Consider the following 27,134-nt stretch of genomic DNA (forward strand, 5'->3'; position numbering starts at 1 on the left):
TTAGATGGGTGTATCAGCTGGTAATGTCTAGTAGGTCCATAAATGCACACATGAGCAGTGGATGCAGAAGCTTGGAAAGAAGTCAAGTAGTGTTCCAGATGATAACTTCATTGAGAGATCCTTGTTCACAGGGACATTATCTATATCAAGTGTCTCAATAGAAGTCACGAAATGTTAAAGACATCAAAGACAGAAATGCAACATTGATGATGGGAGATGATGACAGATACTCTTCTGGTTCTGGCCTGCAATGCCCATACTCTACTCTGCATTTCGTTCTTATTCACCTTAGCACTAGCCAACCTTTATGAGTAAGATTAAGTTGTACCTCTTCAGCAAAGTCTTTGATGATGGCAGAAGTCTGCAATTCAGGGTTGACAGCACAGTACAATCAGTGGTCAGGCTTTGATATTTGCTTTGATTTTAATGCCAATATCTCTATCTGACCTGAGAAAAAATCAGGGGATATTATCTGGGCAATTTTTTTTATTAATGCATACTTAGAGTTTTCTCTAGTTACAACTGGGGGCAAATTCAGACCTCTTAATCTCATACTTCTTCAAAACTTCTATAAACTGTAAATACATACTGTATAATCTGTGCTAAAGGTTCATTCTTTTAATACTTTCTTAAAAGTTTTAATGCCTTCTTACACTATTTATCAACTTATAATTTCATTTGTTCTAAGTCAACAGTAATCTTTCATTTACTTAACAAATCACAAAGGTAGGTATGTTAAATATCAACTCACTGATTATAGTCATGAATGGCACAAACAGGAAGTATTATTAGCCCTATTTGAAGATCCTGATCAAGCAATCTTTTTTATAAAGGAAAACAAGTATATTTTAAAACTATATCCCCTTCTATTTTATACAGTCTTACAGCATGTGGTAGAGATTATTAATTTTCTGCAGCTGCCCTAAGACTGGGTAATATGTAATTAATATTAATATTTTCTCAGTTCTTAAGGCTGGGAAGTTCAAAATGCAAGAGCTACCACCTGGTCAGTACTTTCTGGTAGCTTTATCTCAGGAAGAGAAGAAGTGAGCTTGCCTCTTTACAATGGAAAAGTGCTTGGTGTCTAAGAACATCTCAAAGGCCCAACATTTCAATGTTGAGAGAGCAATTACATTTCAAGATTGGTTTAGGAGGGGCAAATATTTAAACCCACACAGACAAACTGACACACTCTTATGACTATAAACACTTTACCAGGTGATAAAAACTAAGTTAGAAGCCAAAAAAAACCTTCCCTTCCTAAACAAGTCTATGGTTTAATATGACTTTAATACAGTCTCAATTTCTTTCTTTTTTTTAAGCATTAAGAAATATTTTTATAAGACAAGATTATAAATCAAATTTCACATACAATACTATTCATATTGGTAGTGATGTCAACAATAATTTAGAAGAAACATTTTGAAATAAAACACAGTAATTACATTTGAATAGCTTTTCCTATGCAGTCTATATTTAAAAATTCATGATACAAATGTAGTATTGACTTAATAGGACTATACACTGAGATGAACATGTAAGGCTAACTTTTTAAAGATTTTAGTATGTGTCTCTTGTTTGATATTGTTCACATTGGTTGTAGTTCCATCTTATCTAGGTCATTATTCCTTATTACTCCTGGATAATATTTGATAATCATTCTTATTGTATACAGTCTCAATTTTAATGAGTATGGAGGCAACAGGAAAAGCCCACAGTCAAAAATTAGACAGCCTGATCTAGGATAGTCAGTTCTCTCTGACATTTTTTGGGTTTGTTTGCTCACACATGGAACTGGCCACAAGAGAAATCAGTTGCATGCTATATTTTTTAATTTAATTTAATTTAATTTAATTTTTATTATTTCTTTTATCTTTTAGATCATAATTACTTACATTATTGCCCCTTCCCTTTCCTCCCTTCAGATACTCCCATGTATCCCTTGTTCTCTTTTCAATTCATGATATCTTTGTTCATTAATTGTTGTTATATGCTTATATGCACATACATAAATATTCCTAAATACAACTGCTCAGTCTGTGTAATGTTATTTCTATGATGTGTTCAGGGCCTGTCATTAGGTATTGGATAACCAATTGGTGTGTTCTTCCCTGTGGAAGACTGTTTCTCACTTCCAGCATTCCTTAATTACCTGTAGTGTGTGTGTGTGTGTGTGTGTGTGTGTGTGTGTGTGTGTGTGTGTGTAGTTCTCACCCCTCATCAAGAAAACTTTCCTTTGCAACAGACATAGACCATTACAGAAAACCACAACCAATGAAAACACTAATACCTCCTGCACCTAAGGCTCAGGGAACATTTCAAAAGAGGGGGCAGAAAGACTGTAAGAGCCAGAGGATGGGGCAGTTTGCTATGAAATTGTGTCTCCAATAACAATCGTCATGCCAATGTGCTCAGAGGAAGACCACGATGCTTATAATATTTTTGAGGAAGTTGTTTTGCTGAAGAAATGCTTGCAATAGTATTGCAGGGATCTCTCTAGAACAAGCACTCTGATGATGAGAGTGAAAGAAAGGAGATTTATTCACCAGACTACTAGAGCCAGGACATCTTCTGAAAGACTTCAGATCTGGGTCCAGTTTACATTCTCATTTTATACTCTAAAACCACAAGGTGGGATTAGCAGGCAAAAAAGCAGGACTTCTTTCAGAATCATCCATGGCAGTTAGCCTTTTGTTTTCCAAAGCATACATTACAGTTGACAGGTGTAAGCTTGTGTGGTCAGGTTGCTAAGGGCAATGGTTGCTTTGGGGCTGAGCCTTTTCAATGTCTGGTCCCTGTCCAAGTCATTCTCTTTCAGCTAGCAAGGGAAAATGGTATCTGTCAATAAGCAGTACAAGCAGTACTTTAAATAAACCAACAGACCAGTATCTAATAATTGGTCTTTTCTACCTTGCCCTACTTCAAACGCTTTTTATTTTCATTATTAAAACAACCACTCGTTCTTCAAGTATCCAATTCTACCACTGGATTCCCAAACATACAATTTCTAAGAATAACATCTAAGAAATTTCTAGAGACAGATTCAGGGACCAACAGAGAAGGGATTTTATTTCAGAGCATGAACCAAAGGCTACCTTGTGAACATTCTGAGGACCTTGTGGATATAATAAAAGGCAGTTTTTGTGGTGAGTGCCCACAGAAATTGAAAATGTCAAGAAGCACTGACTGAATGCTTTCCCTTACATGCTTCTCCACTGCAAATTTTATTGCATTTTTCTATTCTTATTAATCCATTATGTTTTAGTGGAAACTAATATAAAGACAGTGTTTTATAGATTAATAAGAGAAGGTATTGAATTACATGGAGGAGGATACCTATCATCCTAAAATCCTAAGATTTAAGGTAGCTGCAGTTTGAAGATAGATGGCACACTACACTAGGGTGTCTTTCTTCAAGATGAGGTAATGTGCTGTGCAAGAAGGAGCAGTAATATTGGGCCCTTGAGAAACCAAGCAGCTGGTTGTCCCATACCTGATTTATGTCTTACCATGACACTGGCTCCATAGATGTTTAGGACTCATCCTTCTGTTTATTTTTTTTATGGTTTGAAGGATTGGCTGTAGATCTTTGAAAGTCTGCTGGAGTTCTGCTGTGAATCCACCTGTTCTGGACTTCTCTAGCTAGAAGGCTTTTTATTACTGTTTCAACATCTTCCTTTGTTGTAGATCTCTTGAAGTTGTTGATCTTTTCTTGGTTCAATTTTGGTGGTTTTGATGAATCTAGAAATTCATCCATTTCTTGTTAGTTTATCTAACATAATGGAGTATACGTTTGTAGAGTGTTCCCTTTTACTATTCTGGTTTTCTTTTAGTATATTTTTATATTTCCTGTTTTAATGTTTCTTGTTCATTTCTGACTCTGTTAATTTGGGTCCTATCTTTCTTTCTTTCTTCTGCTTAGTTGGGCCAGCGGTCTATGGATCTTGTTTAATTTCTCAAAGAACCAGCTCTTAGACATGCTGTTCTACCTGCTTATGACCTCTTTAATTTTTTTCAGCCATTATTTGGCTTTCAATCTGTGCTGGAAAGTTTTATGTCAACTTAAAGCAAGCTGGAGTTATCTGAAAGGAGAGAACCTGAATTGAGAAAATGCCTCCATAAGATCCAGCTGTGGGGCATTATCTTAATTAGTGATTGAGGTGGGAGGGCCACCAAGGCTTCAAATGTATGAGCTTATGAGAGTTGGGGTAGTTTGAATGAAAATGGCCTCATAAGCTCATAGGGACTGGCACTATTAGGAGATGTGTCTTTGTTGGAATAGATGTGGTATTGTTGGAGAAGGTGTGTCATTGGGGACAGGCTTTGGGACCTCAGAGGCTTAAGCCAGGCCTAAGTAGCTCATTATCTTTTCCTGCTTTCTGCAGATCCAGATGTAGAGCTCTCTGCTCCTTCTCCAGCACCATGTGTGTCTGCACACCATACTTCCTGCCATGATGATAATGGACTCTGAACTGTTAAGTCAGCACCAATTAAGCGTTTTCCTTTACAAGAGCTGCCATAGTCATGGTTTCTCTTCACAGCAACAGAAACATGTCGGCCTCTTAAATCATGTAGAAGCTGAAATAGTGGTAACTCTTAAGATTGTTCATTTTACTTACTTTACCAGTGCCTTAATTTCTTCCTGTGACTTGAACTCCCTAACAACTTTTTAGTGTCAACACAGCAGTGCCTTAGTGTTGTAAGCAATGCATCATCCAGGAAAGAGAAAGCACATGGGGAATTTCAACAGCAAGAGATCCTGTAAAATTGCTTATAACTGTAATTAACGAGGCAATTCCACGTAATTTATCTGGTAATCAAGAGAGGTTTATTTCTGGAGTAACTTACAGGATCCAGAAGATTCTGTATAGGGGTTGGTTACAGGATAAGGGAGAGATGAGGTACCATCCAGCAGAGAAATCTGGCTTGGTCTACCATCTAGCTTCCAAGACCATGAGGTATCCAGAAGGGGCAAACACATACACACCCCAAGTCTTAAGGGTCTCCCTCTCAGCCACGCCCCAGGGGCAAGTCAGAGGCAGGTGTGGCAGTTACCAGCTGTCACACTAGGGCCAGGGTTTCAAGGTCAAAGCTGGAACAGCTACCCACTACAATTGCTAATGGGGATTTGGAAATATAGAAGAAATATAAGCCTAGGGCTTGCAAAGACAATGGGTTCCTAGATGTCAAGGGTACCTGTGTGAGATATTTCCAAACAACAAAACAAAAGGCTAGGGATATAACTCATCTGGTAAAGTGCTTGCCTAGCATTCATAAAACCATGAGTTTAATTCCTAACACCATTTAAACCAGGTATAGCGTCAATAACCTGTGATTCCCGTACTCAAAGGTGGAGCTACGAGGATCAGAAGCTCAAATACATAGTGAGTGCAAGATCAGTCTTAAGACCTTGTGTCAAAAACCTGGAAAGTCCAACAACAACAACAACAACAACAACAAAAAACGAAACTAAGTATAAGCAAGCAAGCAAGCGAGCAAAACAAGCTCAACTGTGGTCTAGAGGTGACGCTGTGATTGGTGTCCGTGCCATGATGGCATCCCAATCGCCCCACACTTAGTCACATCCCCCACACACCTTAGCACTGTTGTCACTTAACCCACGGTAAGATCCTCTCCATCTCATTTCCAGATTTCCCACCTGTAGGACTGAATCTCAGGGACAAAACTATAAACCTCCTCCTTAATCCCAGATTCAGGGAACGTCCAATCCTGTGTGAGCCCCCCGTGATGCAGAGCGGGGCAGGAAGACAATGAGCATCCATGCACCCTTATTTACACAATACCATCAGCCACTTGGTGTGCTGACCATGTGTACATCTGCTTCATTCCATTCCGTTTTCAGTATCAACTATGGAAAAAAAGAACTAACTTTCCTCCCTAACACGACAAACTTCTCATGTAACATATTTTATGGAAAAATTCCATCTATTACTAATGGTGCTTATTCTTTAAAAAATAAATTCACACAATTTTAAGTTGTTGGAAAACACTTAAATAAAATTTGTTATTCTTATGGCAGAAACATTTAAGTTAAGTCCTGCCTTCTAAAATATTTAAGTGTACAACAAATTAATGTTAACTCTAGGACAGTGTTGCCTAGCATCTCCAGGGTTTGCACATCTTGCTCAGAGAGAATCTGATGCTAATTACTTGATAGCTTTATATCTTGATTCCTTCTGCCCTGGTGAGGTTCCATTCTTCTAGTTCATGAGTCTATTTTATGTAACTGACATAAACAATTGCATATATTTCTGTCACTGGCTTATTTCATTGGGGGAGGGGTAATATCCTCTAAGTTTATCCATGTTGCCAGTTATTAGAGAATTTTCTTCTTTTTTGAGGCTAAAAACTATTCTGCTATATGCATATGCTACACACTTAAAAATACTCATCTGTTAGAGAATTTGGATATCTTGGCTACTGTGGATGGTAATGTAACTGAAATGTGAGAGGAAGTAGTAGAATCTCTTTAAAATGCTGATTGCCAGTTTTTAATACTACCCCAAATCAAGTGTCTGGATCCTACAGTAGTTATATTTTTAATTCTTCAGGAGCATCCATACTGTGCTGCATGTGACTAGTGGGTAATTGAAAGGAAAGTACATGGGACTTGCTGGTGTTGCTTTTCCTCCTTATCTCTATAGAGTCACGGTGACCTCTTTGGCTACCTTGTAACCCTCTTCATTCAGATGGATGATAGAGGGGTTAAGAAAGAGCTGAATCAGAAATTAAACTTTATATTTTTAAAAGAGACTGATAACAATCGATAAGCCCAGAGACAATACTCAGAGAAAGGTAAGGCAGAGGATTTAGAGGGTTCCAAGACTCCCTTCAAATAAGAACTTGATGCCTAAGGATGGTGGTTCTCAGCCTTCCTAATGCTGCCACCTTTTAATACAATTTCTCATATTGTGGTGGCCCCCAACCACAGCCATACTATTATTTTTGTGTTACTTTGTAAAGGTAATTTTGCTACTGTTATGAATCGTAATGCAAATCTCTGATATGCAGGATATCTGATATGCTACTCACTTCCAAAGGGGTCATGACCATGGCTTGAGAACCACCACCTTAGGAGGAAGACAAGCTCAGTCCAAACCTAGGACTGTGAGCTCCAGCTTCAAATGCCCTGCCACACTGGCACCACTGCAGGACAGAGAACGGCTCTCTACTTCCAAGCTACGAAGGCATCCAAAGTGTTTTTCCTCAACCAAGAAGCACACCTCCAGATGGCATCACATTTGAGACACATCTGCTCCCATCATGGACAGAAAGCCATTCTTGACTCTGGTCAGTATTGATTGAATCTCCTCTGAGGCTGACAGAAAATGAACCCATCAATTAAAGGATAAGATGAAAATCCAGGGGGTAGCTTGAGCCAAGGTCACAGAGGAAGATAAATGTGGACAAATGGCTGCTTAAGGGAGGGGGACCACATTCTGTGAGACATAAATGCCACTTCATTCTAGGAAAAGTAATTCTTAGATGTAGAAACGTTGGGGTAGAGAAATTTGATGCGATCTGCAAGGGCATTAAGAGTCTGGATGGGTATGTTTATGTAATAAAATACCCTATGGAAACTTTCAAAGGCTTATCAAATAAAAATTTCAATTTACAAGAAGTCTTTGCTTAGAGAGTACTTGGGCCTCACCTCCATCCAGCATGTTACTACTGCTTGGGAGTAGATGATCACATGATCACTCAGAACAAAGACTGCAGTGGTGGGAGTTTGCAAACCCCTGTATCTGAAAACACTGCATCTGGTAATTATTTCTAGAGGCTAACACTCAGACACCCTTCTACAGATTTCCTTGGGGTTTAATAACATCTACAATTCTGAAGTGGTACATGCAGACTTCCAAACCAGTAACCTATTCATTTATCACATTGCAGAATAACTCTCCTGGAGGCCCAGAAGAGTGAAAACAAAGCCAATTGGTTTCCTTGGCTACTGTTAGTTAAGAAGTTCAAGTTTCCATACCAAGAAAAGAGAGGGGTCACAGAGGCAAGGAGGTTGAAGAAAACTCTAAGAATTTCCACATGAGAATGATATATATTTTATGCTCTGTGAATGAAGACCACCATAGAGACCCCTGGATAGAAAGATACCTCCAGGTACCTAGGCACACATCAGCACATATGGGCCACATACAGATGAGCAGAGGGACACACATGGACTAGTACATAGGCTTCACAGAGGTGGGCAGACATACTGGCAATGGACTTAGGCAGGCTAGAGAAGGTAACAGCAAATGACAATCATCTTGGACCTCAAGTCTATAATTATACAGAAACACACAAAAGAAGCATTCTGCCAGGGATAGTTATGTAACAGATGACATCACTGTTTACCTTTAAGTTCCTTACACATTGCTTGTCAGAAACCTTGTCTTGACTCACAGATGCCTAGACATCCAGATATTCACACCAGTGCCATATTATCCAGACACAAACTGACCCCCCAGCTTTCTGTTTCCTTTAGGATGTATAAAATTGGTGATTTGATGGGACATTAATAAGCAAACCCAAAGAGAAATGAGATATTTCCTTGATTGATGAAATTTTGCCAGAGAGTTATCAACACCTTCCCAACGCAGACAAGTTTGCCTTTTGGTTCACAATTTCAGTGGCTGCAGGAACATGTCATTACCAGACTGGAGACATGTGGAATCATGTCTTCATTCTCTTGTACCCAAACAGATGCTTTATGGGTAAGCACCAGTGGCATCTGGAATATACTCCTTATTTATCCGAAACAAGCTACATATGTACAGACACATGGCAGGAAAGAGCATTTAGCTCTTGCTTGCTGACTTCAGGAAAACCAGGCAAGCACTGAAGCTACAATCTCTGGCTCCAATTACTCACAATTTGTTGCAAATAAAGAGATATGAGTTTCACAAGTAATAAAGGCAATCAATCAATTTTTTCACACATCTCAAAAATGGGGAATATTGTAAAATGATGACTCTCATCAGGGAACCATTCTGGTACTGATGAGATATTCTCGCACTTCCCTTATTAGATCACTGCACTGATTTGACATTATCAACAGCCTTTATTGCAAACAGTGCTAAGCATATTATGTAGTAGCAGAAAAGCTGTGGCTTTCATGACACCACTCAGAGCTTTATTGATGGACTGTACATGTCACATTATAATACCTCTTCTAGTTCCATTGTTTATACTGCCCTTATCTTTAAGTGATGCAACTTTCCCAGCTATTATAATTTTTCAAGTCTTAGAAATGGATTGGATTAGAGAAAGCAAAATGCAATGATGTAGTCAATAAATGAATACACACTTGGCTAAAATGAATCTTAGCTAGATGTGTAGGTGAATAAATAGATACATTTGATAAAGAGACTGTAGAAATGTTAATTTAGTATTATTTCTGTAGATTAACAATTAAATTATCTTAAGAAAAGTAGTCACAAATTATTTTAAGTGAATAATATTTACTGTATGTGTATGAGTGTTCTGTGTACATGTATGTACATGCACCACATATGTGCCTAGTGCTTGAGGATGCCAGAAGAGGAAGCAGAGTTACAGATGGTTGTGTGCTGCTATATGGACACCAGGAACCAAACTTGGGTCCTCTTCACGAGAAGCAAGAGCTCATTGATGCTGTGCCATCCATCTCTCTTGCTCATCCCTCTGTGTCTTAATAATAGAATCCTCAAGTTTCATCTGGACTCATGGTTGCCCAGAATACTTTTTTTAAGATTTTAATTGTTTGTTTGTTTGTTTTAGCTATTGCCATTAAATGAAAAGTTTTACTGAACAGTATTAAGCAGAGGTGCATCTCTCACTTTGTCCTGCATCTCTACATGTGCCCTGCATCCCTATATGTGTCCTACATCTCTACATGTGTCCTGCATCTCTATATGTGTCCTTCAGCTCTACATGTGTCCTCTATCTCTACATGTGCCCTGCATCTCTATACGTGCTCTGCATCTTTGTATGTGCCCTGCATATCTCTACATGTTTTATGCATCTCTCCATGTGTTGTGTGAGAGAAGGGAAGCCTTGTTCTGCTTCGGTGCTGTCCACCTACCTGCTGACTGGACCAGTGCCTGCTGTTAGCATGAAGGCACTTCCTTCATTATCACCATCACAGACCACACCAGTCTGTGAAATAAGAAATTTCTCTTAAGAAAGACATGGAGTTCTGGCTCTTGTTTAAAATTCTGCTTATTCTGGATTAAAACTAAATTATTTTAAATAGTTTAATTATTCTTACTCACAGAAAGCACACTAAGTGAAATTTTCTTCAATGTATCTATCATTTCTAAAATGAAATCTGTCTATGTACCTAGAAGAGAATGGAGATCCTGTGTATCCTCTAAGGAGTTAAAACTGTCAGTCACCAAAAAACATGATCATAGAGTTCACCTGATTGTTGAGTTGTCCTCTAAGACTACAGGGTTCATTTTTACATCCTTTAAAAATGTTAGTTTTGAAGCAGGTGACAAGAGGACTTGAATTGTATATATAGAAGACTTTAAAGGAACCTAAAGGAAGAGTGAACAGAAGAAGGACTGAAGTAGACTTCAGGCCAACAGCAGAGAGTATTGGATATGCTGCTATGAAAACATTGCCCATTGAAGAAGAGGGTATTGGGGATGGCTATAAGCACCTGACACACAAATCCCCCATTCCAGAGAAGCATGAATGCATGGCACAGGAAGATAAAGGCAGACTCCAAAATACAAACAGAGAAGCCACAGAAACAAGTCATGAGGAAGACAGCAGAAAAGGGCAAAACAGGGAGAAGCAGAAGTAAAGAGAGAACCTAAGAGACTGCCTCAAGATAGAAGTGTGTGAACAGGTTTCCTGGGATCTTGTAGATCCACAGCAGTGTTTGAATCACTGTTAGTCTAGGGTGTGTTTTAGAGTTTCGTGACTTCTAGATAGGCAAGTTTGAAGTCTGTTCCTTCAAACCCTTCCGACAACATCACATTTGGAATGAACTTAGTAAGAGTGTTACTTGGCTATCATAAAGCTTGCTTGCACATGTGTTTTATATTAATTATATTCTCCTAGATGTATTGTCTCTGGTGACATTATTAAGCTTTAGGATTTCCATACAAATGGAGAATCAACCAAAGTATGAACTTTGTGATGGTAATTAACAAGTTACTTTGAAACATGATATGTAATGTTTTTGTTCATTAATTTTTTTTCCTCTTGGGGATCTGTTGAAAAGGAAATATTTGAAATATTTGATATGAATACCGCATTCCAACTGAAAGGCATCAATTACTTCAATTAGATAACAGATATTTTGAAGTCATATTTTATTGACATTTAAAGCCTTATCAGAAGACACAGAAATTGCTCTCTGACCCCTTCTTCTATTCTCTAGAACTTGCTGTATTATGGTTATCAATCTTAATTGTGATCCAACACAGCTTGCTGTCCAGTGTTCTCATCTTCTCAAGATTCATGGCACCACAATGCGTCCAAAGGCTAGCACTTATACATGTCTTAAGTTCCTTTTAATAGTGTTTATAAAATACAGGATTTTTCATATTTTAGTCATTACTCAATACAGCAGTGGATTTTAAATTGAAACTAATAATGCTTCCAAGTTAATATTTTTTAATTGATGGCCTTGTTATCACATAGTATACATATTGGAATGGTTTCCAGTCATGAAGAAGAATGGAGCTTTGTCCTTTGTAGAACACAGATGCAAATGGAGATAATCATATTGATCAAATTAAGACAGTATCAGAAAGACAAACACTTATTTCCTCTCATTTGTTTTTGTGGGTTCTATATAGTCAACAAAGATCATGTGTGTGTGTATATATTAAATGAAAGGAGACATGGAATTATCCCAAGGGAATAAAGGGAAATAAGAGAAGAGGTAGTGGAAATTGGGTTGGATGTGACTATGCTAAGTATATAATAGATAGCCTGTGATAAAATTAAAAGGAAACAAAATAATTGAAAAGAAAGATGAGAAGAAATAAATCTGTGGATAAATCTTGCTGTGTAAGCATGAAGATGAGTTAAGATCTCTACACTGTGTAAAAAGCTGAGGTGGTCACCTGTAGTCCCAGTGGTGGGGTTATATAACATACATGTTACATATTAACCATATCCAACATAGCATCCATTTATCTGTTGTCAGACACATTGATTGGCCCTATAATTTCACTGTAGTGAGTAGTGCTGCAATAAGCATTGGTGTGGAAGTGTTCCTGCATATGTTAGCCTGGCATATTCTGGGTAAATACTCAAGACTGGTATTACATCAGTTTAGATGAATTAATAATAGCCTCAGAATTAATAAGACCCAAACTGCATCACTGTAACATTGAGGAAAAGAAATGAAAAGTCACTTCCCTTGGTATAATATAGCCTCATGCAATCCAGTATTTAAATTATCTACTTCTCTCTCCCTGGGTCTTTTATTGTCCCTTGCCTGTCCATTATATAAGTCTGAATCTGTGCCATCCTGGATGCTGTCTTGTGGCTGTCTGTCCCTGTCCCTTTGTGTGTGCCTGTGTGTGTATGTGTGTCTATCACAAAGAAGCTTACTTTCTCTTTTGTTGAACAGCACTGAAAGTATCACATAGAGAAGGAATAAGGGATGCTTTATAAAAACCTTTAACAGAGTTTTACAAGGGAACAAGTCACATACCCCAAATGGCTTCAACTGACCCGGATAACAACTGACCCAGATAAACACTATCAAGCAATATCCATATTTTATCTTCAACATTTATGGCATATTCATTTCATAAGGTTGGTTTTAACCTATATTTTCTATTTCCAGCACTTATTTCCACAACACACACACACACACACACCTACTCTGGGCCAGGGGCATAGAAGAGTACATAATTTAAGATTACAGTCACATACTACTAAGGTTGTAAAGGTTGATTACATGGGAAACCCAAGGCAAGTAATGTTGGTTGATATACTGTTCTCTTCAAGGCAGATTAAAGAGTCCGGTTGGATACACAGTAGAATACCAGTCTTAAGTGACCTCAAGGTGCATTAATAACTGGTTTTGAGGTCCAACAAAAGTTCCAGCCTCCTAGCATGTAAGAGATATTTTCATAATAATGGATCACCGTATGGTATAGCTGGGTCCTATGGTAATGAAAGATCTATTTCTAGCTGTTTTTCTTTCTTTCATTTTGTTTTTCAAGGAACCTTCATATTGAAGGGCACTTTCTTGACATTACTGGATACCTCAATATCTTATCATTTTTCAGGCACTTTGTTTTGATTGTTGAGAATAAGCAAGGTTCTTTTACAGGTATGTGACATAGAGTAGTGGCTCCTACAATCTGCATACTCTGTAACACAGAATCTATGAATAAATTAGGATACATGGCCAAAAAAAAAAAAAAAAAAAAAAAAAAAAAAAAAGAATCATAGTCCATTGCCTGACCCTACAGCAGGGAGATATTGCAGATTGCCTGGGGAAGGCGGGGTGGTGATGTCATCACATCAGGGGCAGAGTTGACAACCAGACAACAGGGGTGATTTCTAGGAGCTGGACCGAAAAGGAAGGAAGCCTTTTCTCCCTTAAGGTCTCCAGGAAGTTTATGTCTCTGTCAACACTTTTTTTTCTTTTTTTGAGACAAGTTCTCACTGCTTAGACTAGCCTTAAGCCTGTGGTCCTCTCGCCTCAGCTAGGATTGATTAAAGGAATATGCCATCATATTTGTTGTCTGATAACACTAATTTTAACCTAGTGAAATCTATATTTGACCTCTGACCTATAGACAGTCTAGACAGAAAACGTGTGTCATTATAAGCTCCTGAGTTCCGAGTATTTTCTTATGGCAGTAAGTAGGAAACTCATATACCAGGTAGAGCAATAGGCAGGTAATGTTTCATGTGGTGTTGATTTATTCTGTTTTTCCTGATGGGAGTGAATTTTGAGTACTAGAACTCAAATATTGAGGTTCAAAAATATGCATGGTTATTGTTAATAGTGAATAATCTGCTTGGAAATACAAAGTAGGAGAACTATGACAAACTCAGTTCATCACTGTAGCACAGTCACCTGAGAGTACCCAGCACTGTAGACATGCTGGCCCGCCTGGCTCACACCTTCAGTGCTCTTATACAATCAATCAATCAACCAATCAATCAACCAATCAATCAATCAATCTTTCTTTCTCTTTCTGTCTTCCTTCCCTCTTCCCCCCTTCCTTTCTTTCTTTTGTTCTTTTGTTGAGACAGGCTCTCACTATATAGCTCTGACTGGCCTGGAACTTGCTGTATAGACCAGCTTGGCCCTGAAATCCCAGCTGTTTCTTCCTCCTGAGGGCTGGGGTTAAAGGTGCACTACCATATTCAGCCCACTTACATACTTTCTGTTTTTAACTCATTAGACCTCATTATTCTAAGAAAAATACTTATGAATTGAATACTAGGCTGTTGAGAAAATCCTTCCTCTCTTTAAATTTTGGAGTTATCAACTCTTTTTCATCTGATTTCTTTGAGCCTCTCTTCTCAAAGACTCTTCTTTCTATATACCCATTGGTATACAGAAATATATATTAATTTACAGATTAAATAAATCCATCTTAAGCCATTCATTAGCATTTCACAAGCAGTAGGAAGTCACAAAGCCAGAATCAGTATGGCACACACACTGTCACAAGGAACTGACAATTCAGTGAAAGTTCCCCAGTGGCCAGGGACACAGCTCTAGCTGCCTGGGGAATTCTTCTCAGGGATGTCCACACTGGCAAAAAAGAAACGATTTTCAGAGCAGGCCAAACATGAAACAGTTATGGTTATTAAAAACAAAAAGAGAGGCTCTAACGCACCACTAAGAGAAGTGAGGGCTTCTGTCTACACAGTATCAAATACATTTCTTTACAAATGACACATATGAGCTTTGGGTAGCTCTCAGGTTACATCTCTAAAGGTTGCTAAAAAAAAAACCCTCCTTCTATTCAATATTTTTCAAAGAATATAATTTGTAATGACTTTAAAACGTTAAGAGATTTCTCTCAGTACATAAAGTTGATGGATTTATGAGAGGGATCATTTTGGTCTAGGAGAGGGGAGTGAGAGGAATATTAGGTTATACCTTCTAGTCCTACATAATCAGCACAGTCTAATTATTGCCACCAATCTCCTTGAGTGAGATGTATCTCTCTGGAGATCACCTAGCTCTAAGTAAGAGCAGTTTATTATCTTTGATGAGATGCCTTTTGGAAAGCACAGGTTGTCTTAGTGAGCCATTTAGTCCCTATTAGTGAATTTGGAGTCCTTTTCAGCAGGAAAAGCAGTTGGATCCTGGGAAATGAGACCCTTTCCTCTCCCATACTCCTCTGCCCAGGGCACTGCAATCTTTGGTCCTCCTATTTTACTCAAATCAGACGCAAATTATATTTGAAAGTTGTACAAGTGGGCTAGCTTCCCACGAACATCAGTGGGATAGGAAAAAAGAATGGAAGTTCTTCAGAGAGGTTTAGGAAAGTGGGTGTTTGAAGCCCACAAAAGCACAAGGAGGCATCGAGCCTGAGAACAGTATGGAAGACTAAGGAATACCATACAGCAGTGGGGTTACTGATATAAAGAATATCAATAAAGAATCTGGAGTTCTTTAGTCTTTCATAGCATCTTGTGATTAAAATAATCCCAGGGAATTCTAATAACCACGGATTTTTTACCCGTATGATCAAAACCCTAGGCAACTAAGGAGATCTAAATAGTCCATACTAAACAGAATGAAGTGACATCACTACCCTTTTCTGTGTTCTCCTGACTTAAACATCTACTACTTTCTTCAAGAAATCACCATCCAAGATGATCCAGGCTGCTACGTAATACATAACCTAGAAATTCAGCAGGTCTATGAACATGTAACGTCCTTTTGCCAATGTCTACTCTATGGCAGCAGTAAAGCTATGGATCAGAATCCAGAGGGCATCTGCTGTGATTCCTAGATGTTTGTGTCCCAGAACAAGGGACAGAACCAGAGACACAGAGACAGTGGTAGAGACCGCCTGTTTAACTGTTTGTTCTAGAGACAGGCTCTGTGTGTTCACCGAAGTGAGAGGGATTTTCTCTCTCATTGGTTTCTTTCATTTCCAACCCCCTCTCTCTTCTTTCCCTCTTTGCTGCCTCCCCTCCCTTTTCCATTGCCGGAGGTGAACCTAATTCCCCTTTGGTTCCATTTGGAAATGCTTGGTAATTTCTCCCTTAACACTGGGAAGGTTCTGGTGGATAATGGGTAACATGCTCAAGATTCCTGCTTCGAAGTCATCTAAACTACATAGAAGAGAGAAGCTGGGCTGTACTTGGTATTCTTTCAGATCTTTTCAAACTGTGCATCTCCACAATTATTTATAAATCTGTTAGGAAAGTTTCAATCTTCTCAGAGAGAGAGAGAGAGACAGAGAGACAGAGAATAGGTGGTACCAAAAATCCAGAGAAAGGGGTCCAAGAGATGATTAGTGGTTAAGAGTGCTTATTGCTCTTGTAGATAACCCAGATTCAGTGCCCAGCACCCACATAGAAGCTCACAGCTGTTTATAGCTCCAGCTGCAGGATATCCAACAATATTTTTCTGGCCTTTGTGAGCACATGTATGTGGTACACATATATATGCAGGTAAAACACCCACACACATAAAACGAAATTAAAGAAGAAAATCCAGAGAGAAGGTTAAGTTCATAGTCAAAATTTTTCTTTAACTTTCCACTGTTTGTTGGCTATATGAGCACCCAATACCATAAAATGTTTCATAATTTTCTATTTATAAAAATAATCAAATAACTATGACTAGACCACACAATACAAACTGGACCGTAGAGATGGCTCAGTGGTTAAAGGTACTAAGCCTGATGGCCTGATGACCTGACTGGGAACCCTGGGACCCATGTGGCAAATGTAGAGAATCAATTTCCAAAAGTTGTTTTCTGACCATCATGTGGGCACAGTGTTGTATTTATGTGCCCTATACAATATACAAACAAAAAATATTCTGACAGCTTTATATTAATGCATCTGCACATAATATTGCTCTTGATACAGTTATAACTTGATTTTCTGGAGTTTAAATCCTTTCTACTATACTGTAATAATTTACTTTTTTGCTTAATAAATATCTTTTCCAAAAAATATTCTAATATTGGTGTAGTTTATAGTAATCTTTGGTTAGAGTTTAGCTGCTGCCCATGAGGCATCCTTTCAAGTTCCTTCTTCTTTTGTAGGTGACTGAAGACACACACACACACACACACACACACACAAAGACAACAAGGATCAGAGCTAACACATATGGTTTCCTTGGTAACACATGTGAAAGACTGTGCAATCTCCTCAGTTTTCTTTCCTGCTTTCACAGCCACTGTTCCGACCATGGCCAAAGGTGTGCCTAACACACAGGCACAAGTGGCTGTTTTGCATGTAAGTACTTACAAATGACAGAGGAGCGCACAATAATGTTTAGTCAAAAGTGAGTGTGTAAGAGAAAAGAACCCTTAGCAATGATGATGGCGAAATAGACAAGGAACTGAGAGATCCTTGATGAGTCCTTATTAGTGAGATGAAAGGAAAACGTAAGTGAATATAACAATTCATGAAATGAGATTGTGTCATTTCTAATGCATGGTTTTAATTCAAATCTTTGTATTTGTGTTGTGTTGTCTAAAGCAGTAAAGTCACACATAAGAAACTCACAAAACTCTTCTCCAACTATTGGGTCAAAAGCTTACACTATTTTAATAATAGCTATGAAACATGCATCTGTGTGCTGGTCATGTTCCTAGAACTTCATGTGTGTTATTTCAGCTATCACAGTAGGTGCCACAATAGTATCAAGAGGAAGATTTGCCTCACACACACTCACACATACACTCACACACACTAACTCACACTCACATTCACACATAGTCACACACTCACACACGCTTACACACTCAAGCACACTAACACACTCATACACTCACACACACATACACACATTCACAGACTCTCACACATATACTCATACACACACACACACACACACACACACACACACACACACGCACGCACGCACGCACGCATGCGCACGCCTAAACCTTAGAGCAGGTAGGAATTGTCATGCAATGTTACCCAGCCAGGTTAGAGTGGAGCTAGGCCTTGAATCCCAGTATTTGACAACACAGACACACTGTTAACCAGGGAGCCATGCCATTGCCTCTAAGTCATGAGCAAGAGCAGAACCAACCTAAGAGAACAGCAGTGCCCTTGAGTTCTCCCCATGAGATCTTTGTTGTGCTTTTCTTGTATATTAACCAAGATCTTACCAAATCTTTGGACTAATATGCAAAACTTGTAGCATGATTTGAAGTCAACTCACCACAACAGAGCATGCTTTCAGTAAGATGAGGACAGTACAGACAGGCAGGCCATTCAGAAGGTAGTGGCATACACTATTTGTTGAGCTATTTGAAAGGACAGAGGACAAGGCAGAGTAGAAAGACCTCTTTTTGTAACAGAAATGAAAACCAGAGAGTCAAATGGAAGACAAGCATTAATAACTGTAGCTTTGGGTATAATAAGATGCATCTTACTTTTCAAATTAACAAAAACTCCACAGTAAATATGGGACTTTACATCAATAAAATTGGGGACATTATCTTGCAATGGAGGGGTGCAGAAGAGGGTGGCTTTTGCTGAGGCGTAGAAATAAGACTTGAAAGCACAAAACATCCCAGTAGTAGAGCAACCACCTAGCATGAAAGAGAACTGTGGTCAGTCCCCAGTACTGCTATCACCCTCCCACACCCCACACACCCCCAAAACAGGACACTTTCAGGACTGGGGCAATGGTTAATGGTAAGAACACTTGCTATGGAAGCATGGTGACATGAATTTGGATTTCTTTTTCTTTTTTTTTTTTTTCATTTAAATTTTTTTATGGGGAAGAGCAAATCAAGTTAGAGGGTTTTAAAGGAAAAGGTCAAATGATTTTAGGAACAAAAGTTTAGCCACAAATGAACGAATCAGACTGTGGCAGTTGTGGAAGTCCGATTCAAAATTCGGGGGCAAATGCCACACACTTGAAACAGTGTCTCCTCAAAGGCCCTCACTGTGTGCAATGCATGCACTGTAATGAAATGTGTATAAAGCAAATCACAGATTAAAAAATAATAAAAATGAAAAACAGAGAGAAACATTAACACAGTCAACAGCAAATAGCTTTAGATAGGCTCTCAAGGCCTTGACTGTCAGGACAGACATCCCAGTGGATCAGCCTGGAGGACAGTGAGAAGGGTAAAAATGGTGACCGTGGCATAAAGGTCCAGGGGAAGAATTCTGGGAAAACGGAAGGAATTCTGTGATTTGATCAGCATATTCAACCAGGAAGATGTGAAAAATGATCTTCTGCATAGGAAGGGTAGCTGGGTCCAAGCTGGGCACTGAATTCCGAATTCCCTAAAAAACGATGAAGGCTTTCTGAGCCTCTTCATCTTTGTGGTTGTTGTTTCCTTTTCTCAGCAGGTGAGGAGTCCTGAGGGGAGGTAAAAATGTTAGTAGATAGATGACAAAGAAAGCCACATTCCTCGCTTCTGGGTTTACTTCTGCCTTTACCCTCCTGACAGATGAGAATAGAATAGAAAAAGTAGAATACAATTTAACAATTTAAAAGAACAAATACTATAAAAAGAGAAATTGAAACCCAAATTAGCTGCAAAATTGAGAGGCCTGCTTTTAATGAATTCAGTTGTGTAATTTCAATAGGTAATGTGGGATACTTATAAATCAACAAAATTGATGATTTAGAGTTGTGAGTTGAAAAAGACACTAGAAGGAGAGGAGTTGAAGACTAAATAGTTATGGTTATAGTTATAGTTAAATATTAGATAGTTATGGTTATAGTTACAGTTAAATATTAGATAGTTATAGTTATTGTTAAAATTAGTAGTTATAGTTATAATTTTCCTTGTTAAGAATTTCAGAAAAGAAACTCACTAAAGAGGTGTGTAAGTGTAGACATTTTTTTTTTTTTTTGTTTCTCGAGGCAGGGTTTCTCTGTGTAGCTTTGTGCCTTTCCTGGAACTCACTCTGTAGCTCAGGCTGGCCTCAAACTCACAGAGATCTGCCTGGCTCTGCCTCCCAAGTGCTGGGATTAAGGCGTGGGCCACTGCTGTGGAATGTCCTGTATGTTGTGAATATATGTTGCTATGATTAATTGATAAATAAAACACCGATTGTCCAGTAGCCAAGCAAGAAGTATAGGATAGGTAGGACAAACAGAGAAGAGAGGCTGGGAGGTGGAAGCAGAAGAGATGCCTATAGTCCAGGGAGCAGCATGTAAAAGCAATATGTAAAGCCACGGAACATGTGGCAACATATAGATGAACAGAAATGGGTTAATTTAAGATAGAAGAACTAGATAACAAGAAGCCTGCAACAGCCATTCAGTTTGTAAGCAATATAAGTCTCTGTGTGTTTACTCTGTTGGGTCTGAGCGGCTGCGAGACTGGCAGGTGAGAGAGATTTGTCCTGACCATGGGCCAGGCAGGACTGGAGAAAACTTCAGGAACACGCCACCACTGCCTGGCCATAGTGTATAAATTTGAAAGACATTATAAGATAGTTCTTTGTTAGTAATATAAGTTTGGATAGAAAGTGAATCAGGTACATTTTGGACTTACCAAAATAGAATAGATAATGGAATATTTTCTCTGAGTTCATCAAACACAAATGGACTAGACATTGTTTAGGTATTTATTGCTTGCATATATTGTATAAAGTTATTGTACTTATTGTATATAGTTTTTCTTGTATTAGTTATAACTTTTTTCCCTTTTTTCTTTTTATTAGAATAATAGGGGGAAATGTGATATTATACTGAAATGTGATTCGATTGGTATGTTAATAAATAAAGTTTGCCTGGAAAAATAAAAGAAAAAGATACTAGAAAACTAGATAAAGGGGTAGGCTTATTGTCCAAGACAAGAACAAAAAGCCATAGATGGATGACAGCATGATACCGTGGCCTTCCAGCTTCAGCACTGTAGCAGGAGTTGGTTTCTCTTCTTCTCTTCTTGGAAATCATTCATAACTGAAAAGAGGATGTGAAATGAAGCTATCATTCTCAGATAACTGGTGTGATGCTCCATAGGCAGACACAGAGCAGGTGAACACATGAAAGGGAAGAAGATTCGGTTGGGAGGGAAGCATCAGCTCTAGAATCTAGGAAGAAGCAGGAAAAACCTTTGTATTGAAGCTGAAGAGCAGACACTGAAGTGGAAGAGCAAAGGACGCTCACATCAAGAACAAAGTGGCATTGCGAAGTTCCACTATGAGGGGGAGGGAGAGGTATGAAAACTTCTTCTTGTTGCTATGGAGAAATAATGGCAAAAGATTAATAATCCCCAGGTAAATTGTGGTCATTGGGGTTTTTACCCCCCAATGAAGCTTATCAAGATTAAAAATCTGAAAAAAAATCAAAGCAAACTTCCCTAGATGAAAAATAATGTTTCAAAGAGCAGGATGTGTGGGGAACAGGAAAACAAAATGTTAGATTGAGAATACCATGGGTATGACGTCATATACCTGGAGCCCAAAATATCTGGAAGGCTGAGACCAAAAGGATCACTTGAGCTCAAGAGTTAGGACTGCCTGAACAGTATGAACAGAACTTGTCCTTAAATCACTTCAATGAGAAAGTCATTACAGAGGCTGCTCTGTGGAACATCATCAGATCACAATTGCAAACCCATGTCCATCCACGGCTCTCCACCAGACCGTCTTTGTCCTCCATGCTGCCTCTTTCTAGTCGTCTTCCTACCAGGCCTTTGACCCAGCTATCTGCTGCATAGGACTCTAATTTGTCACTTTGAGTCACTTAACTTTCCATTTTATAGTTAATATTTGGAATTCTTTGAAAATTCCATATATACATATATATAATAAATATGAAATACGTATTGAATACAAGACAGAATACACACACACACACACACACACACACACACACAAAATGTACCATTGTATCTTGATTAGATCCACCACTTACACACCTTTCCTCCCACTCCCCCACTCCCACCTTTTCCTCAACTTCACATTCTCTTTTTATTTATTCATTTTTTGAGGAAAAAGTAAGTTGAGCCCATTTAGTGTTTCCCATATGTACACAGATGAGGAGTCTGGATCATTCATTGAGTTATAGCAGTGGCTGCTTCCCCTAAAGATAAGGATTTACTTAACTGTTTGTACAAATGATACATCCAAGAATGTAGCTCAGAACCCAACTACCTGGGTAGATTCTCTCTCCACTGTTTTTATTGGCTCTTCTAAATATGACAAAAAAGAACTTCAATTGAATCTTTAATTGTAAGCATATACCAAGACCTACCTGCTTTTCTTTTATTTGGGCATACTTGACATACCACAAGGCTGTGGGGGTCATTGAGAGGGCAGGTACTGATGAAAACTTGTTGATTAATATCAAGGGCTCTCAAATACCTGCTAAAGAATTTTATTTGTCTCTTCTAGTCTAGTTTGGGTTGAATCCTAAAAAAAAAAAAGAAAGAAAAATGTTATTTATATCATACCAGACTGCTACTAGAATGGGTCCAACAGAAACCAATTCATAATAGGCAGCTTGGAATGCAAGGATGTGTTCCTGCCTGGCTTCTGTGATGCCAGACTTATCATTTCTGTCATGGCTGAAAAGGCTGATGATCTGTACTGGTATAAAACCCCTACTGACCTTCCCAGATAAATTTTCTTTTCCACTCCTCTGTAATTTTTTTTTTTTGCATTACTGTCCATGGGAGTCTACAGCAATTAGACTGTAGTCCTGAGCCAAGTATTAGCCACCTTCAACTTATGAAACAAGATGGCTCCCTCTGGCCACCAAGTGGGAGAAAGCCAGAGCCCCAATAACATCCGACTCTTGTTTCTTGGACCACTCTTAGTAAGTGGTAAGTTACACACAAATCTGTGTAAGTCAAGATCGCTGAGAAGCAGGTAACAAGATGGATTGGCTTGCAAAAACTTCTGTGGTGGTGGTGGTGGGTGGGTGGACCACCCATTAAAAGTAATGGTGCAGAAGGATAAAGAGGCTTTACATTGAAAGGCAAATCTTATTGGTGAAAAGAGGAAGGAAAGGAAAGGAAGAAAAATATATCACACTTCAGGAGAGTTCTGAGAAAGTGATCAGAAATGGGAAGCATTTTTGTGCAAATTCTGTTAGCAGTAGGACTCCTGTTCCCACTGTAGGGACCTACCTTGAGCAGTCTGTGATCAGCTTGTTCTTCTTATGAATGTGTTAGTAGATCCATATAGGTTCTCCATTGCAGAAGGTCTCCATGGCACATTTTCATTACTATCATACACATCAATGTGTAGTGGAAACATTTCCTGTGTCCTGCTCAGTACATTCAGACAAATCTCTCTCAGCTGCAGTCCCACAGCTGCTTATAAAACAATCACTCAGAAGCTTAATATTAATTACAAACTGTATGGCCTATGGCTAGGAATTCTTGCTAGCTAGCTCTTTCATCTTAAACTAACACATTTCTATTAATCTATGTTTTGCCACATGGCTGTGGCATCACCAGTCTGCTGGCATGTTGCTCCTTGGGCAGCAGGCTGGCATCACTTCTGCCTTTCTTCTTCCTGTCTCTCTTGGATTTCCTGCCTGGCTATAACCTGACTCACCATAGGCCAATGCAGCTTTATTTATCAACCAATCAGGGTGACACATATTCACAGAATACAGAAAGACATCCACAGCACTTCCTCTTTTCTGTCTCATCAAAAAAGAAGGTTTTTAAGCTTTAACATAGTAAAATTACATGTAATAGAGCAGTTATCAAGCAGGAATTACAGTTATAATATCTAGTCTATTTGTGTTTGAAAAATTAAAGAAAATATTCTATCATGTTTCCTATATTTGTGAGTCTAGTGTTTTATATGTAATTAATCTTTTATCATAACCAAGGAAAATTATAACTAACAAGTCTTCAATTACATCAAAGACCCCAGAAGGATATATTACCTAAGTAAGCAGGAAGTGCATTATAAGTAACTTCTGAAGTTATAGAAATGACAAATACAGCTGGCTGCCTTGACAGTCACCCAAAGTTCCTCTGGAATGTTGGGGCATCTATCTTCAGCCTATAGGCCTAGAGGTTTTTTTTGTCACTTCTCTCATCCACCTTAGCACTTTGATCCATTATGAGTCTCAGCATTAACTTCTGCTTGGAATAAGAAGAGTGTCTAAAGGCAGCTTAGAGCACTGTTTCCAGTACCTATAGATGTTTATTTATATGGGACCCAGCGTAGCTATTGGCTACAATTGAGCATGAGAAAAGAAAAAAGAGGCTTTAGGGGAGAAATGCAGGAGTGTACTGTAGCCTATGTGATTTGAACGCTGACGTGGAAAATATTGGTGGGGGGTGGAAGTGTACAAATGCAGACAGGGGCAAAGACATGAGAGAGAGGAATGAGTAGCCGTAAGTAGAATAAACAAAAACTAGGCATGTAAAAATGTCATAAGGAAGCATGTTACTTTGCTAATTAAAATGAAATGTTTATTTAATTTGAAAGACAATAATATGCTCTGATTTGATCATGTTCACACAAAACCTAGTGTGAGGTGTACTCACACAAACCTAGTGTGAAGTTGGATACAACTGCTCAACTTCAAGCTTCAAATTTGAGTGACTGTGTTCCCAACGCTGGACACACATTTTTCTGAAGAGCAAAGTCCTTGTTTTGGAAGATAGTAACGAAGGTAAAAACAATAAAAAAAAATAGATAGTGATATATAATTAATTCCTTATTGATTAAATTCAATATGCATGGAATTACATGTTTTCTGACCATTTCTTTTCATCACTCTGAGACAAATTGTAGAAAAACAAAGGTGTACATGACAATAGAGGCATTTAGACAATGTGTGGTAGTGGACAGTTCTGTAGAGGAAGTCAGAAATCCCAGGAATGTCTAATTTGTAGTCTGTGATCCACCAGTATCCCTATACAACTATGAATGTCACCCAACTCAACATCATAAAATTACTTAAAACATTGTCAGTTCTTTTTCTCTCTCTGCATTTTTTTTTAACAGAACCACCTGGTTCTTCAGCATGAGCCTTGTGGAGGAGATCATATCTACAATGTCAAGATTGGGCATGATGCCCTGTAGGTTGTATTGAGTAGATGTACGTTGATCCACCATGAACTTCCCTACTTCCCATATTAGTATGGAATGAGGCTTTTAAAACAGTGTTAGTAGGAATCTCCATTTAAATAATAGACATATCTAAGCTGATATATTATCCAGAAAAAGAAAGTGGGCAGCAGGTTCAGTCACTCATCCCCTCACCCCCCCAAAAAAAAGCTTATGGAAGGATGAAGAAATCAGGACTGGACACCAGAATCCAGGGCATCTCTAACATTCTGTGACTTAAAGGATGAGATGCATGAGGGCTTTTTGTAAACTATCAGTTAAACACAAGGAAAGATATGTAAGTGAATTTTCTATAATAGAACTGCTAGTCATTTATATTCTAAAGCTGTTTTGGGGAATAGAAATCCCCAGATATATTCTAGATTCCAAAATACCCCAAGGAAAGTTACTTAATTTTCTATCAAAGGCTGTTAGTCTTCCTTTTAGAGATTGGCAGGTTTCCCCAACCACCACCTGGGAAGCAAAAGCAGCTGGTAGTATGAAATGGGATTATCTCTACAAAAACAGAATTATTGCTATTATGTCAATTTCAATATCAAAACTAGTAGGGAACTCCAAAGATGAAAATCAGTTAAAAAATAAGAAATTTAGTCAAAATGAAACTCAACCTTCAGTCACTGAAGAAAAGCCACTAATTGAATTCTTAGAATCACTAGTATAAATTGACTTCTTCCTGTAAATACAAGCATTATCACATATGTGATCTTGAAAGTTATATTCATTTACTTACTTATTAATTAAATTTTTATATAATATATTTTGATTAAATTATTTACCTTCCTTTAGCTCCTCCCTACCTCCCTACCAACCCAACATCATGCTCTCTCTCTTCTCTCCAAAAAAAAACCCCAAATAAAAATCAAAACACACTTAAAAACAAAACAATAACCATGCACACCTACCTAGAATAACTAAAACCATGGAGTTTGTTTATGTTGGCCAACTACCTCTGAGCATGGAGCCTGCCCTGGAATGTGGTTTATATATTCAGTGACACTCCATTGAAGAAAACTGATTGTCAATTTCCTGGTAGGTATCAATTGCAAACTGCTTCTTGATTAGGAGTGGAATATGATGTCTGCTTCTTCTTCTCGGTGCTGGCTTGAACCTGGGTAGGTCTTGTGCATGCTGACTCATTGTCTGTGAGTTCATAAGTGTATCAGTCCTATGGCATCTGGAAGATGCTGTTTCCTGGAAGCCATCCTTATGCTCTGGTTCCTACAATCTTTCTGCCTCCTCTTTTACGTAGAACCCTGTATCCTGAGTTGAGGGATTTGATGAAAACATCCCATCTGGGACCCAGTGCTCTCACTTTCTTCACACTTTTACTTGTGGGCCTCTCTAATAAACTATCATTCTACTGCAAGAAGAAGCTTCTCTGAAGAGGGCTGAACAATGTTCTTATGTATGAGTATAGCATATGTCATTATGAGTTACTTTGTTGCTATGTTCCTTTAGCAGAATAATAATCATAGATTTTCCCCTAGAGCCTATGCCCTATCTAATCTCAGGTTCTTGGCCAGATATGGGTTCCATATCATGGAGTGGGCACTAAATCTAGTAATATAAAAGTGGTTCCTCCCATAGCCTATGTACCACTATTGAACAGCATCTTGCAAGCAGGTCACTGTTGTAGGTCACAGGGTTTATAGAAGGATGATACTGGAGAATTTTTTTCTCCAGTCACATGCAAAGTGTGTGACTAAGAACACTAGTTAGGAGTGAAGCTTCGATTTGGACATCAGCTTGATTTCTTCATATTTAGTAACATAAATAGTGTCCTTTGTAATAGGGCTTTGCTATCAGTGTACTGAGAGCTAAAAATAGCCTTGACAATAGCCTGTGATATTTGGGGGAGTCTATGGGACCCTTTGGCCAATGACTCAACAAGAAGTTACCTATGCTTGACACTGGAA

The sequence above is a fragment of the Peromyscus leucopus genome, chromosome 20 (genome assembly GCF_004664715.2).
Source record: "Peromyscus leucopus breed LL Stock chromosome 20, UCI_PerLeu_2.1, whole genome shotgun sequence".
In the NCBI taxonomy this organism is placed as follows: Eukaryota; Metazoa; Chordata; class Mammalia; order Rodentia; family Cricetidae; genus Peromyscus; species Peromyscus leucopus.